This window comes from Schistocerca piceifrons, chromosome 7, assembly GCF_021461385.2.
Source record: "Schistocerca piceifrons isolate TAMUIC-IGC-003096 chromosome 7, iqSchPice1.1, whole genome shotgun sequence".
NCBI classification, from domain to species: Eukaryota; Metazoa; Arthropoda; class Insecta; order Orthoptera; family Acrididae; genus Schistocerca; species Schistocerca piceifrons.
In genome coordinates this window covers 472,102,473-472,118,882 of record NC_060144.1, presented here as the reverse complement: position 1 = coordinate 472,118,882, position 16,410 = coordinate 472,102,473, and the positions used below count along the sequence as shown (strand labels likewise).

General features: G+C 40.0%; 1 non-coding gene across 1 annotated transcript; it reads left to right on the top strand.

Moving 5' to 3' along the window:
* Positions 1-575: 575 nt before the first annotated feature.
* Positions 576-650, top strand: Trnas-aga. The gene has a single exon. It is a non-coding gene; the product is annotated as a tRNA-Ser (tRNA).
* The last annotated feature ends 15,760 nt before the right edge of the window (positions 651-16,410 follow it).

The window sequence follows — 16,410 nt, the reverse complement described above, 5'->3', positions numbered from 1 at the left end:
ATATGAAACTTCCTGGAAGATTAAAACTGTGTGCCGGACCGAGACTCGAACTCGGGACCTTTGCCTTTCGCAGACAAGTGCTCTACCATCCGAACTACCCAAGCACGACTCACGCCCCGTCCTCACAGCTTTAATTCCGCCAGTACCTCGTCTCCTACCTTCCAAACTTCACAGAAGCTCTCCTGCGAACCTTGCAGAACTAGCTCTCCTGGAAGAAAGGATATTGCGGAGACATGGCTTAGCCACAGCCTGGGGGTTATTCGATCTGCCCATCAAATTTAAATCATTATTCTGTAGCACCCCATTTCAAAAGGTTTTATTCTCTTTTCGTCTGAACTGTTTATGGCGTAAGTTTCACTTCAACATATTTAAAACAAATGCCTTCAGAAAACACTTCCTAATGGTTATGTCTATATTCGGCGTTAACAAATTTCTTTTTTTTTTAATCAGAAATGCTTTTCTTGCTATTGCCAGTCTGTGTTTTACATCCTTCCACTCAGGCCAACGTCGATTATTTGGAAGGTAGGAGACGAGGTACTGGCGGAATTAAAGCTGTGAGGACGGGGCGTGAGTCGTGCTTGGGTAGCTCAGTTGGTAGAGCACTTGCCCGAGAAAGGCAAAGGTCCCGAGTTCGAGTCTCGGTCCGGCACAAAGTTTTAATCTTCCAGGAAGTTTCATCCACACTTATGTTTCCTGTGATTTCCCTATCCCTTTCCAGGTAAATGCCGGATGGTACCTTTGGCAAGCGCACGGCCGATTTCCTTTCCCATTCTTCCGGAATCCGTGCTCGTTCTCCACCTCTAATGGCGTTAAACCCTAATCTTTCTTCTTTCCTTCATCAGCCCCTCAGTGCGCAAGCACCCCAGTACGTCGTATTAGAGATTAAGTACCTGTCATCTCATTATAATCGAAACAAAAGTTCTCACTTATCTAGTGTCCTAGTTGTACCCACCCATAATACAAGAAGAGTCGCACACTCCTCCTCCTCCACCACCATTCCACCTTTGCACCCAGTTATCCTGCGCTCTGTATGCAGTTCAATGTCCTGCTGCATTTAAGACGATGCTGAAGCACTGCCCTCTATCATCATAAAATTTCCATAAAATTTAACACGTAAGACCAGATTTTGCTTCTGTCAAACATTAAAGCAACTGTTCCTACCTTCTCCAGCTTCCGCTTCTTTCTCTTTTCATTTCTCAGACAGGTCACTTTCTTGTTATATTTCTCCATTAACTGTTTTCTCATCACGTTCCTCTTTCTCACTCTCTTCCATCTGTGTTTTAGTCACCATTACTCCTGACGTTCGTAATTTAAACATGTTGTTGTTGTTGTTGTGGTCTTCAGTCCTGAGACTGGTTTGATGCAGCTCTCCATGCTACTCTATCCTGTGCAAGCATTTTCATCTCCCAGTACCTACTGCAACCTACATCCTTCTGAATCTGCTTAGTGTATTCATCTCTTGGCCTCCCTCTACGATTTTTACCCTCCACGCTGCCCTCCAATACTAAATTGGTGATCCCTTGATGCCTCAGAACATGTCCTACCAACCGATCCCTTCTTCTGGTCAAGTTGCGCCACAAACTTCTCTTCTCCCCAATCCTATTCAATACTTCCTCATTAGTTATGTGATCTACCCATCTAATCTTCAGCATTCTTCTGTAGCACCACATTTCGAAAGCTTCTATTCTCTTCTTGTCCAAACTATTTATCGTCCATGTTTCACTTCCATACATGGCTACACTCCATACAAATACTTTCCGAAACGAATTCCTGACATTTAAATCTATACTCGATGTTAACAAATTTGTCTTCTTCAGAAACGCTTTCCTTGCCATTGCCAGCCTACATTTTATATCCTCTCTACTTCGACCATCATCAGTTATTTTGCTCCCCAAATACCAAAACTCCTTTACTACTTTAAGTGCCTCATTTCCTAATCTAATTCCCTCAGCATCACCCGACTTAATTAGACTACATTCCATTATCCTTGTTTTGCTTTTGTTGATGTTCATCTTATATCCTCCTTTCAAGACACTGTCCATTCCATTCAACTGCTCTTCCAAGTCCTTTGCTGTCTCTGACAGAATTACAATGTCATCGGCGAACCTCAAGGTTTTTATTTCTTCTCCATGAATTCCAGTACCCACTCCGAATTTTTCTTTTGTTTCCTTTACTGCTTGCTCAATATACAGATTGAACAACATCGGGGAGAGGTTACAACCCTGTCTTACTCCCTTCCCAACCACTGCTTCCCTTTCATGTCCCTCGACTCTTATAACTGCCATCTAGTTTCTGTACAAATTGTAAATAGCCTTTCGCTCCCTGTATTTTACCCCTGCCACCTTTAGAATTTGAAAGAGAGTATTCCAGTCAACATTGTCAAAAGCTTTCTCTAAGTTTACAAATGCTAGAAACGTAGGTTTGCCTTTCCTTAATCTTTCTTCTAAGATAAGTCGTAAGGTCAGTATTGCCTCACGTGTTCCAGTGTTTCTACGGAATCCAAACTGATCTTCCCCCGAGGTTGGCTTCTACTAGTTTTTCCATTCGTCTGTAAAGAATTCGTGTTAGTATTTTGCAGCTGTGACTTATTAAGCTGATAGTTCGGTAATTTTCACATCTGTCAACACCTGCTTTCTTTAGGATTGGAATTATTATATTCTTCTTGAGGTCTGAGGGTATTTCGCCTGTTTCATACATCTTGCTCACCAGATGGTAGAGTTTTGTCTGGACTGGCTCTCCCACGGCCGTCAGTAGTTCCAATGGAATATTGTCTACTCCGGGGGCCTTGTTTCGACTCAGGTCTTTCAGTGCTCTGTCAAACTCTTCACGCAGTATCATATCTCCCATTTCATCTTCATCTACATCCTCTTCCATTTCCATAATATTGTCCTCAAGTACATCGCCCTTGTATAGACCCTTTATATACTCCTTCCACCTTTCTGCTTTCCCTTCTTTCCTTAGAACTGGGTTTCCATCTGAGCTCTTGATATTCATACAAGTCGTTCTCTTATCTCCAAAGGTCTCTTTAATTTTCCTGTAGGCGGTATCTATCTTACCCCTAGTGAGATAGGCCTCTACATCCTTACATTTGTCCTCTAGCCATCCCTGCTTAGCCATTTTGCACTTCCTGTCGATCTCATTTTTGAGACGTTTGTATTCCTTTTTGCCTGTTTCACTTACTGCATTTTTATATTTTCTCCTTTCATCAATTAAATTCAATATTTCTTCTGTTACCCAAGGATTTCTACTAGCCCTCGTCTTTTTACCTACTTGATCCTCTGCTGCCTTCACTACTTCATCCCTCAAAGCTACCCATTCTTCTTCTACTGTATTTATTTCCCCCATTCCTGTCAATTGCTCGCTTATGCTCTCCCTGAATCTCTGTACAATCTCTGGTTCTTTCAGTTTATCCAGGTCCCATCTCCTTAAATTCCCACCTTTTTGCAGTTTCTTCAGTTTTAATCTACAGGTCATAACCAATAGATTGTGGTCAGAGTCCATATATGCCCCTGGAAATGTCTTACAACTTAAAACCTGGTTCCTAAATCTCTGTCTTACCATTATATAATCTATCTGATACCTTTTAGTATCTCCAGGGTTCTTCCATGTATACAACCCTCTTTCATGATTCTTGAACCAAGTGTTAGTTATGATTATGTTGTGCTCTGTGCAAAATTCTACCAGGCGGCTTCCTCTTTCATTTCTGTCCCCCAATCCATATTCACCTACTATGTTTCCTTCTCTCCCTTTTCCTACACTCGAATTCCAGTCACCCATGACTATTAAATTTTCGTCTCCCTTTACAATCTGAATAATTTCTTTTATTTCATGATACATTTCTTCAATTTCTTCGTCATCTGCAGAGCTAGTTGGCATATAAACTTGTACTACTGTAGTAGGTGTGGGCTTCGTATCTATCTTGGCCACAATAATGCGTTCACTATGCTGTTTGTAGTAGCTTACCCGCATTTCTATTTTCCTATTCATTATTAAACCTACTCCTGCATTACCCCTATTTGATTTTGTGTTTATAACCCTGTAGTCACCTGACCAGAAGTCTTGTTCCTCCTGCCACCGAACTTCACTAATTCCCACTATATCTAACTTCAACCTATCCATTTCCCTTTTTATATTTTCTAACCTACCTGCCCGATTAAGGGATCTGACATTCCACTCTCCGATCCGTAGAACGCCAGTTTTATTTCTCCTGATAACGACATCCTCTTGAGTAGTCCCCGCCCGGAGATCCGAATGGGGGACTATTTTACCTCCGGAATATTTTACCCAAGAGGACGCCATCATCATGTAATCATACAGTAAAGCTGCATGCCCTCGGGAAAAATTACGGCTGTAGTTTCCCCTTGCTTTCAGCCGTTCGCAGTACCAGCACAGCAAGGCCGTTTTGGTTATTGTTACAAGGCCAGATCAGTCAATCATCCAGACTGTTGCCCTTGCAACTACTGAAAAGGCTGCTGCCCCTCTTTAAACATACCATCAAGTAATTTGTCTTAATTGTTGTCCCTGTCACGGCCGAATGTAACTGTGTTTGTTTTATTTGTACTGTGGTACAATCTACACGTTGTGTTCTGTATTAAATACAATTTATGGTGTGCTCATGATATTTAATCAAAGCCTATATATGTAGAGTGCCTGATTAAAGAGATGACCTGATGGTCATAGACTTCCCAGCTTAAATAAATAAATAATGGAGGCGACAAATTCTTCCACCACCATGATACGAACGAGATTTCTCGGAGTCGAGCCCCACTGCACATTCGTACGTTTGCACGTTCATATACGAAAACAAATTTTGTTTCGATAACACACCATTCAGTCTGTACATTGAGTAAGCAACAAAATAAGTCAAGCAGATGATTAAATGACTCTAAGCATTGTGGGACTTAACATCTGGAGTCATCAGTCCCCTAGACTTAGAACTACTTAAACCTAACTAACTTAAGGACATCATACACATCCATGCCCGAGGCAGGATTCAAACCTGCGACCGTAGCAGCAGCGCGGTTCCGGACTGAAGCGCGTAGAACCGCTCGGCCACCGCAGTTGGCAAGCCAAGCAGAAATTTGAGAAGGGAATTAAGTTAAGGACGAAGAAATAATAACTTTGAGGTTTCCCAGTGACACTGTAATTGTTTCAAAGTCGGCTAGTGTAACTGAACGGAACGGATAGCGTCTTGAGAAGAGGTTATAAGATAAACAACAAAAGTATAATATGAGTACTGGAATGTGATCGAAAAAAATCAGTCGATGCTGAGTAAATTAGATTAGGAAATGCGACACAAAAAGTAGTAGATGAGTTTTGCCATTTGGGCGGCTAAATAATCAACGTTGGCCGAAGCGGAGAGGATGTAAAACACAGACTGGCAGAAGAAAAGCATATCTGATAAAAAAAAGAAATTTGTTAACGTCGAATAAAGACATAACCATTAGGATGTGTTTTCTGAAGGCATTTGTTTTAAATATATTGAAGTGTAACTTGCGCCATAAACAGTTCAGACGAAAAGAGAATAAAAGCTTTTGAAATGGGGTGCTACAGAATAATCATTTAAATTGGATGGGCAAATCGAATAACGAATGAAGAGGTACTGAATCAAAATGCAGAGAAAAGGAATCGTCAGTTTTGTAATGGAAGAAAGTTTGGGGAACCAAAATTATAGGAGGTGTGTGCTATAAGTAATGCAACACATTTTTTATCCGAAAACTGGCTGGTTTCAATTCAGAATTCCAATAATGACACTATTCCTCACTCTTTTCGTTACAAAATCTCATTTTTCAAAATAATCTCCTTTCAGTGCGTCAGCCTTACACCAGATTACTGGGAGGGGCTTATGGCCACATGGTACCACTCTACTGGTCAACGTCGGAGCCAACATCTTGCTGCATCAATAACCACATCATCCACGTACTGCTTCCCGCGGAGTGCATAATTCATTGGGGCAAATAGATGAAAATCGGGAGCAGGGTGGATGAGGTAGAACAGTCCACTGAAGCTTTGTAAGCTCCTCTCGGGTGCGCAGACTAATTTGCGGTCTTGTGTTTTTATGGAGGATAGCTCGTTTGCATTTTTGTGGTGACGAACACGCTGAAATGGTTTCTTCAATTTCCTGAGAGTAGCACAATACACTTTAGAGCTGACAGGTTTTCTCGTCATTTTTGCGATGATGACATACGCCTCGCCCAACGACTCGCCGTCCTTTTGTTCACTGCCATGTATTCCGTAACTTACTGAATGACCCTGGTAGGATTAGACAAAGGTCTGACTATCGTAAGCAGGCTCAAATGGCAGTAGTTATGAAGAGACGAATAGGCTTCTTCAGACTAGCATGCAGCGCTGCACCGAAGTAGTCTTTCGAGCTAAGACCGCAACAGCAACTTCAAAAACCAGTAAGAAAACATGTCGCAGATGAATTTTTGTAAGATACAACTAGGAAATCTTTTAACAGTAAGAAAAGGGTTATTTGTAAGTACGTCCAGGGTCTTAAAAGACTACTGGCCCTGGGAGAGACAACATTTCATTGGAAACATTCCATTAGAACTAGTGACTGCCTTGGGAGAGCAAGCCCTGACAAAACTCTACTATTTGGTGAGCAAGATGTATGAGACAGGCGAAATACCCTCAGAGTTCAAGAAGAATATAATAATTCCAATCTCAAAGAAAGCAGGTGTTGACAGAAGATAAAATTACCAAACTATCAGTATAATAAATCATGGCTCCAAAATACTAACACGAATTCTTCACAGACGAATGGAAAAACTGGTAGAAGCGGACCTCGGGGAAGATCAGTTTGGATTCCGTAGAAATGTTGGAACACCTGAGGCAATACTGACCCTACGACGTATCTAAGAAAATATATTTAGCAAAGGCAAACCTACATTTCTAGCATTTGTAGACTTAGAGAAAGCTTTTGAAAATGTGAACTGGAATACTCTCTTTCAAATTGTGAAGATGGTGGGGGTGAAATATAGGGAGCGAAAGGCTATTTACAACTTGTACCGAAACCAGATGGCAGTCATAAGAGTCGAGGGCCATGAGAGGGAAGCCGTTGTTGGGAAGGGAGTGAGACAGAGTTGTAGCCTATCCCCGATGTTATTCAATCTGTATAATGAGAAGGCAGTAAAGAAAACAGAAGAAAAATTCGTACTAGGAATTAAAATCCATGGAGAAGAATTAAAAACTTTGAGGTTTGCCGATGACATTGTAATTCTGTCAGAGATAGCAAAGGGCCTGGAAGAGTAGTTGAACGGAATGGACAGTTCTTGAAAGGAGGATATAAGATGAACTTCAACAAAAGCAAAACGAGAATAATGGAATAACTGATGATGGTCGAAGTAGAGAGGATGTAAAATGTAAACTGGCAATGGCAAGACGAGAAATTGGTTAATCTAGAGTACAGACTTTAGTGTCAAGAAGTCTTTTCTGAAAGTATTTGTATGGAGTGTAGCCATGTATGGAAGTGAAACATGGACGATGAATAGTTTAGACAGGAAGAGAATAGAAGCTTTCGAAATGTGGTGCTACACAAGAATGCTGAAGATTACATGCATAGATCACATAACTAATGAAGACGTACTGAAAAATTGGGGAAAAGAAGAATTTGTGGCACGTCTTGACTAGAAGAAGGGATCAATTGGTAGGACACGTTCTGAGGCATCAAGGGATCACCAGTTTAGTATTGGAGGGTAAAACTCGTAGAGGGAGACCGAGAGATGAATACACTAAGCAGATTCAAAAGGATGTAGGTTGCAGTAGGTACTTGGAGATGAAGAAGCTTGCACAGGATAGAGTAGCGTGGAGAGCTGCAACGAACCAGTCCCTGGACTGAAGACCACAACAACAACAGCTGTGCAAAATTTTCAAGACACACAGGAAATAACAAAAGGGAGCAATAGGTCTTCTCTCCAAGTTCCAACTCTCAACACGCACAGTGGCGTAGTGGCTCTAGGGCCCAGGTGTGTCAGAAAAGGTAGACATGTCATACGCCTTGTACTGCCGCATCTAACTAGTTACACATTTGCAGAAATTCATACCAGTCAACATAAAGCAAAGTAAGTTGCTGTTGCACCTTCCACTCAACATTCAATAAGCAGAACTGGTACTTTTGAAACGTCCCCTTGGAAAAATTATACATGACTCTGCTTAAACTGATACACAATATTTTTAGCGCAACACAATCTGACTTTCAATAATCCCTACAAAATAATGGCCCTGACTAACATTGACCTATACCTTTCACAAATCACTTACCTCACAAAAATCTTCGTTACTCGCACTACTGCAATACAGCGAGCGCCACTACTGCCAGCTAAATAAAAGATTCAAACTACTGAAGGCACTAAATACTGATAGGCATAGTTTGCAAATGAAAGATTTTAATAGAGAACAAACAATGTATTTACGTTAAAAGTGTTCAAAAGTCATAATATATATTGCAGTTCATGACATCCATTCTTACAAATGTACTGTTTCTGATAGACACACGTCCAGATCATCCGCTCTCAAAAATCCGCCATCTCACTTCCCCACATCCACCACTGCTGGCGTCTCACCTCCAACTGCACAACGCTACGCGCTGTTAACAGCCAACTGCCCAACGCTACAATGGCGAGTATTACAACAATGCCAACCAGCCACAGACTGCTCACAGCACAGCCAGTGATTTTCATACAGAGCGCTATGTGGCGGCGGCGTTACCAATATAAGAACCTAAAGAGCCTACTTAGATAGCCCCCATGCTCCCCACAAAAAATTTTACAAACTGTTTTGGGTAGTGGCCAAAAATGATTTAATAAAATTTTTCATAATTACAACAACAAAGATATCAAATCCACAAACTTATTGATACAATGTTGGTCAAAAACTAAAAGTTTCTCACAGTCCATAAAGACAGTCCTGATCATTCATCACAGTAAAATTGCAGTGTTTTTTTTTTTCTCAAAGTCTGAGCAGTAAAAGAGAATGTACACGGAAGAAGTGGATTTCCATGCAGTCTTGAAGTAGTGTTGTCCTTCCAACGGAAAGACAGTGCTGACTCTTGACATGCAGACAGGTAATGGGCCACAACAGAGCAAACCCACAGCAGAGTCAGTCGAAGTTTTGTCGAATATTGGTAGGTAGGTCATCACAGAGCGGACCACTGTAGTCCTGTTGGAGATTACGGTCTGGTGGACCACCAGAGGTGCAGACCCACTGCAGTCCTTGTAGAAATAATGGTATTGGTGAGTCATCAAATGTGTAGACTCACTGTAGTCCTTGTAGAGATGGCTAGCAGCCATCCGTTGCGACTGTGCAGGTGCACAATCACCATCGAAGAGTCTTGTGGACAATATAGCAAGTCCATGAACCACCACTTGTGCACTCACAAAATTTTTTGTGAAATGTCCTTAGAACCAGCAATGCTGTTATCCAGTCCCTTGCTGAATTATTAACACACGTGCAAACACTATCAGTCCCTACCGCTCACATACTGTGCATATATTATGACCAACAGAAACGTATTCAGTGAAATGATAATTAATTTGAAGAACTGGTGTCTATACAAGTATAAATTTACAACATAAGAATACAATTACAAAGGTAGAAAATACATCATTAAAGAACATAATAATACAGATAACATTTGAAGTAATACAGGCTTTACAAAAGAACAGAAATAAACAGATACATCAGTGTTACAGGAATTATAACATAAGTAAATATACAAAATAATGAGAATAGTTTTTGAAACATTAATTTCACACATGAGCATTAAAACAGAACAGAATAAATAATGTCTAAACATCTTTACAAAGAAAATAACATAGTATTTGAAAAATTCTACAACATAAATCTTATTAGCTAAACACATAAAGACAGGAAAAACACAAATACACAAGGGTACACAAACACATAGGGGGATAACACAATGGAAAGGACAGGGTTCGTTTTCAGTGTAACATTTGGTACTGCAGTATTTTGCAAACAAAACCTTTTTTGCTCTTGGAGATCTCCCTTCATTCATCATTATTCCCAAAAAGTCCTATCTATATCTCCTTTCTGTATTCTAACCATTTTTCTTTCAAAATAATTATTGCTCATTGTACGATACTCATTTTGGCCCAAATGTTTTTCATATTACTTCTCAATGCATTCTTTCCCTATTCTCCATAGTTAGGTTCTTATATAGTCTACCCTCTCTTAAGCTACCTTAAATCTACTGAGCTCAGATACATATACTAAGGGACAAGACAATGCAGCAGCACAAAACATTTAACACAAACAGCAATGACAAAAAAATGCAAATTGGCAAAGCTAGCAGCAGTAAGTCTAAATTTGCAGAGCAAATGCAACATTATCACTAATATGAGCCAATGTGCAGGGAAAAGAAAAATAAATCAGTAGTAAAACTGGCTTCACAGAGTAACACAAAGCGAAATTTAGTAGCACTATGCCTGGCAAGCAGCAGCAGAAAATGCAATAACTTATACCTAAACACGACAAAGCTCAAGCAGAAAAAATTGTACACTAAAGACAACAATGCAGATAAGGGAAAAGTCTATTCCCATATTAATATCTGTGTCATTAAAGTGGTGCACCACAAGGAGTTATTCCACCAAAAAAATTACCAAGTAGTTGAAAAGAAAATTCCATATGCAATCCCTGTGAAGGGAAATGTCTTTTTGTGCTCCTTAGTTTTTTTGAAGTAGATCATAAAAATATTATTTACTGGATCTGTAGGCATAAAAAATTTATATTAGTACATCTATAAAATTTTATTTTAACCAATGCTGCAGTGGAGCTAGATACTAGATATTAAACAAAATGAGCAATCTCTCAACTACAAAGACAATAGATATAAAATGTTTCTCATCATTTCATTAGGCATTTTAGAAAATATCATAAATTACGAGCTCCACAGTGTAATTATATATTTTCAAGTTTGAGTGTGTCATATTTGCAATGCTTTCTACAAAGAAATGTCAATAGCGAGGATAATGGCCTCCTTTATTCTCCACCTGTGCCTCTGAAAGGCACACACTAATGGCTATTTTCCAGGTGACTGTCACACAGATGGGTGCCCATGACACATTACATGAAGGTGGTCACTTAACTTTCTTACCGAAATATTTACGACACCAGTTTGCACTACAGTGACAGTCTCATATAAAATTTCACAGGTCGAGAATTTGCGTTACAAATGTGTAGAAACAAAATCCTTTAAATATAATAGTGTCCAAAAAATTTTCGTTGACATTGTGATACATTCACACATTTACACACATTTCATAACTCATTAAAGTACGATTCTTGGTTTCCATCATCCTTTTTCACAAGTCAGAGTCCCTAACCACTACTCCTTATTCCTTACCTTATTACACATATACATATTCATCAACACATCTTCAATATTTCATCATAATAAATACATAGCATAATCAGATTCCTCAAATAGCATCATCTCATTGATCATAAACATACCTCAACAGCATAATACACACCGTCATCATAATAATAACATCATAACAGATCAATCACATCTCAAAATCGTCGTAGCTTTCTGAATTTTAAAACCTAAAAAAAATTCTCTGCTCATTTCAAAAGTGTCATCTACCTCAAATTTAGTTTAAAAATCATGATCCCATACCAAATACGACATTCAAAGCTCTCATAGTATCACAACGGTGCTGAAAAAGTATGAACAGTTCACAAAGTACAGACAAATACAATTTCATAAGTGCGAAGTTATCAAAAATGGTTCAAATGGCTCTGAGCACTATGGGACTTAACAGCTGTGGTCATCGGTCCCCTAGAACTTAGAACTACTTAAACCTAACTAACCTGACATCACACACATCCATGCCTGAGGTAGGATTCGAACCTGCGACCGTAATAGTTGCGCGGTTCCGGACTGCGCGCCTAGAACCACGAGACCACCACGGCCGGCGTGAAGTTATCCAATGGTGTAATTACGTAAACCTCTGTCACTGATGTAGTGAAATAAATGTTTGTCTCTCTCAGTTAAATAATCAGATAGCTGTGTAATTCTGTGTTAGAGTAACATGGTACCGATGTGTAAAGTTGTATAAGCAAGTACCATATTAGCTAGGGCTCCTTGTGCTTGCCAAACACATGATACACAAAGTAAGCGTGTACCCCTCTGAGGATTAATGTAATTATAACCTCAGGTGTTACAGATTACAGCAATGGAATGAAATGTATCACAGAAAACTTCCTTTGTAATTCAAAAATCTTTAAAAATAAATGCTTTAAGTACAAAATTAATCACTCAAATGCGTGATCTGTAGCGCTAAATTGTGCGTCTTGTTGTAACATAATCTCTGTCATTACTTAAGAGTAAAAAATGTGCCAAGTGTCGTAATTATCGTCGTCCGTAAGCAAAGTTCAGTGGAAGTCAATGTACTTACCTCATAATAAACAAAAGCGAAATGCTATGCGTGTAGATATTGTAGTTATTACGTACAGTACCGTGATTAAGAAAGTACTACACTGCAACGTATTGTTGTGCTACAAAAAAGGCTGTCTTATTGTAGCTATGCCACAAAGTTACTACTAAAACATGTTTTACTTTCCAGAAGAATTCAGAAAAACTGTGCAGATATAAAGCAGATACAGCACAAAAGCAACAATGTAAATTGTCACACATTAGTAGCGTCGTGATATAATTGTGTAGCTGTCAAAGAAACCAAATGCTAAGTCATCTTTAATCCCACAGAAAGTACTTTAAATAAAGAATGTATTTTCAAGTAAACCAAAATGTTGCATGCAAATCTCATTAGCAGTGACGGTATATGTTCTAAGTATGTGTGGCTTATAGTCGTTACATGATCGTACAACTAACAAGCAAGAATGTACAAATAACAACACTGTGTCACCTGTTCACTATAACAATGCATTCGTAATTTCTGTTTAAATAAGTTCTCTTGGATCTTGACAGGATATTTAACTTCAAACATTGCAGATTATCTTTCAATAAACGGTTTTACATGTGAAATGTGGTGTAAACCTTTACTCTTCCTAGTATGCAAAGTTTCAACTTCAACGCAATTATCATGTGGTATACATCGGATTCTGCAAGGTCCATTGTAAACTAGAAAGAATTTGTGATTCAAGTGTTTCTTCTTATGTGACAATGAATGAGCTTTAATGAGAACTTTCTGACCAATATAAAGTTCCTTTGCATTTGCTTCGCGAGGTGCCGGGGCTAGCAGTGTATTTAACACTAAATTCTTCTAGAGTCTACATATGTAAATGATGCTCTACGCCTCCCCTATTCTAACTCAGACTTTTGCTGTTGCACAAGGATTAAAAAAAATACGTGAACTGACTCTAATCAACCCTGCAAGTGAAGTAGAAGAGAGTTTGGCACCTGCAATAATTTAATTTGATAAATAAGTTAAATAAACGAAGGTTTCATTAACATAGTGAGGAATAATAGGGTTGCTCTACCGATTAACAGAATGAAAGTTCTGTCCAAAATAACAATATGATTTATTAAGACTAAACACAGAATAATAAACAAAAACACATGAAACATTTACAATACATCAAATTGGCTCAAACTGGATACTCACACAAACACTGTTAATGAGAAGTTGTCCCTAAACTAGATTGTGAGGATTATGATGAAGTGGTATGTGGAGCCAATTCCTTGCAACTCAAATCTTAAGAGAAAACACATAGCCAACCCAACATTAATTGCTGCTATCCAAGACAGAACAAAGTTGGAAAAAGATGAACAGGCGCGCTCTGCTGAGCTCTGATTATCACCTAGGAAAATCCCTGTCTGCCGGTGCTGTGGACATACCTTACCAATCTGTCTTCTTAACTGCAAGAACACGATTTGGCGTACCGGAGGCGATGGCTGGTTGCTTCGACGTCCTCGACTGAAAGGCGAGAACCGACTACCTAGAGCACCCGTACAGGCCGAACACAACATTCCCGCCCCTACGACAGTGGCCGTGGTTAAACGTTCCAATCAGCAACTCGAAAACCGGCGGAAAATTCCACTCTATTGCCGGAGCACTACCATTCCACCAATGGAGATTCTTGGCGCCAATTTCTGCACTGATTTTGCTACGTCACGGAGCTATGCCCTGAGCAAGCCAATTACAGTTACTATTTTGCAGAAAGCGCGGGAATTTTCCCGCCACAACTGCCTGGGTACACAAGTCATTCCCACGCCACGCTGGTAGCCCGCCAGAAAGTGTTTTCGCTAAGTTTCTGCAAAGTAACGGAACCTCTAGCCCAGCCGCTATTTCAGACCCCTCCGGGCGTGTCTCTTGACAATGTCGGCGTCTGCAAAGCATTCACTCGACTTCCTCACACCCGTCGGCTTAACCCTTTCCAGATCAGAAGTGCCCGCCTGTCACCGGACCACCCGGGTGACGAGAGACGCTGCGTGGGAAGTTCGCGTGTGAAGGAATACCGACTTTTCACTGCATGCAATTAGAGAGGAAAATCGTAAGATAGAAATATGAGAGGGGGCTCATGCCACCTCTCATAGCCCCTACGCCATTTTAGATTGTAATTGGTGAGCGGTTGGCTCACTTAGGAGCAAGGTAGTGAGTCAATCGCCCAAGAACAATCTCGCAAACTGGCTGCACATGCCGCACTCTATAAAGAAAATCACTGCAACTGAAAAATGCAGCTCATAGAGGGAGGATTATTTATGATGTAGCCAACTTCACCTTCTTAATATGGAACACTAACCCTCATATCACACATCCATACCCAGGGAGCCCCTTCCAAACACCGATTCACACAGACATTCACTCTCTAAATATGGCCCGGGCATGTGAGCCAAATATGGAGCAATTTATTCTTTACAATCAGAGTTGGAGTGCTCCGAAATTAAATGCCCAAGATGTTACAACAATTTGAATCATTAAACTAACCTGAACTCACTCACACATGATACTGTTTAAGTTAACAATCTCTTTGTGAGCTTTCAGAATCTAATTACAACCTCCGATTCATTCTGTCTCCCTGCAGCAAGAATAACCTTTACAAAATGTTCCCTGAACTGATGGTCCATTCACAATGACAGTGGTGGTATCTGCTTCAGTTTATGGGGACTTCAGACACACTGTTTGCATACACACAACAATAAATACAAAATACAAAAAAAACATGGTGTGGAGAACAATACAGTAATTTTTAATAAGAATTACAGTGTAAAACACAAACACATACAAGGTATAACATACATTACAAAAACAACACTAGAGAAAGAAATTTAAGAAAAAAAACAAGGTTCATGTGGCATCAAGTTGTGCGTGCACATTGCACAAAGTTCACGACTGTGCTGAGAATGAGGCACTAAATCACATTGTTAGAAATATTCGAAGCACTTCATAAATTCCACAGTACTGACATACAACCTCCGATTCATTCTGTCTCCCTGCAGCAAGAATAACCTTTACAAAATGTTCCCTGAACTGATGGTCCATTCACAATAACAGTGGTGGTATCTGCTTCAGTTTATGGGGACTTCAGGCACACTGTTTGCATACACACAACAATAAATACAAAATACAAAAAAACATGGTGTGGAGAACAATACAGTAATTTGTAATAAGAATTACAGTGTAAAACACAAACACATACAAGGTATAACATACATTACAAAAACAACACTAGAGAAAGAAATTTAAGAAAAAAAAACAAGGTTCATGGGGCATCAAGTTGTGTGTGCACATTGCACAAAGTTCACGACTGTGCTGAGAATGAAGCACTAAATCACATTGTTAGAAATATTCGAAGCACTTCACAAATTCCACCGTACTGACATCACATAGAGCTAAATGTCAGGTGTTGTTGCTACGTTGTTGCAATGGCAATAGGGTGTGCTGGAGCATCTGCAGTACTCTGTTAAGATTGCACCAAGACCCACGCATATGATCACGGCAGTACGGTAGGAAGACACAGTGATAGGCTCTCCTCCGTCGATTAATTGTCTCTGAGGTCTACTTGTTGGGATACATCACTAGTCTAGGTCTCTTCTCTCGCTGGACAGTACTTTACGTTTCCCAATATTGCAGTTCGACGAGGGATGATGGCACGTGGAGTGACTCCACAAGTGTGTGAGGTCATCCATACAGGATCGAACTAGGAGCAACGATTGCTAAAACTGCTCTCTAATAGAGAGGAGAAGTTAGAAATGAGACCATACATTTGTTAGTGTGGCACGATACTGCTTTGTGTATGCAGATCGGCCAATGCTAGTGAGTTGTAAAAACACAAACAGGTGAGTATATAGCGTCCCTTTCTGTCCTGAGGCACATGAGGCACAGGTTCTAACACGATATGTGATCTTCTTCGTGTGATCACGACAACGCGGTCTGCCGCAGGGAATCCCTCCAAACGGCTGCCACGTCCGGAGAGCTAGCAGGCTGT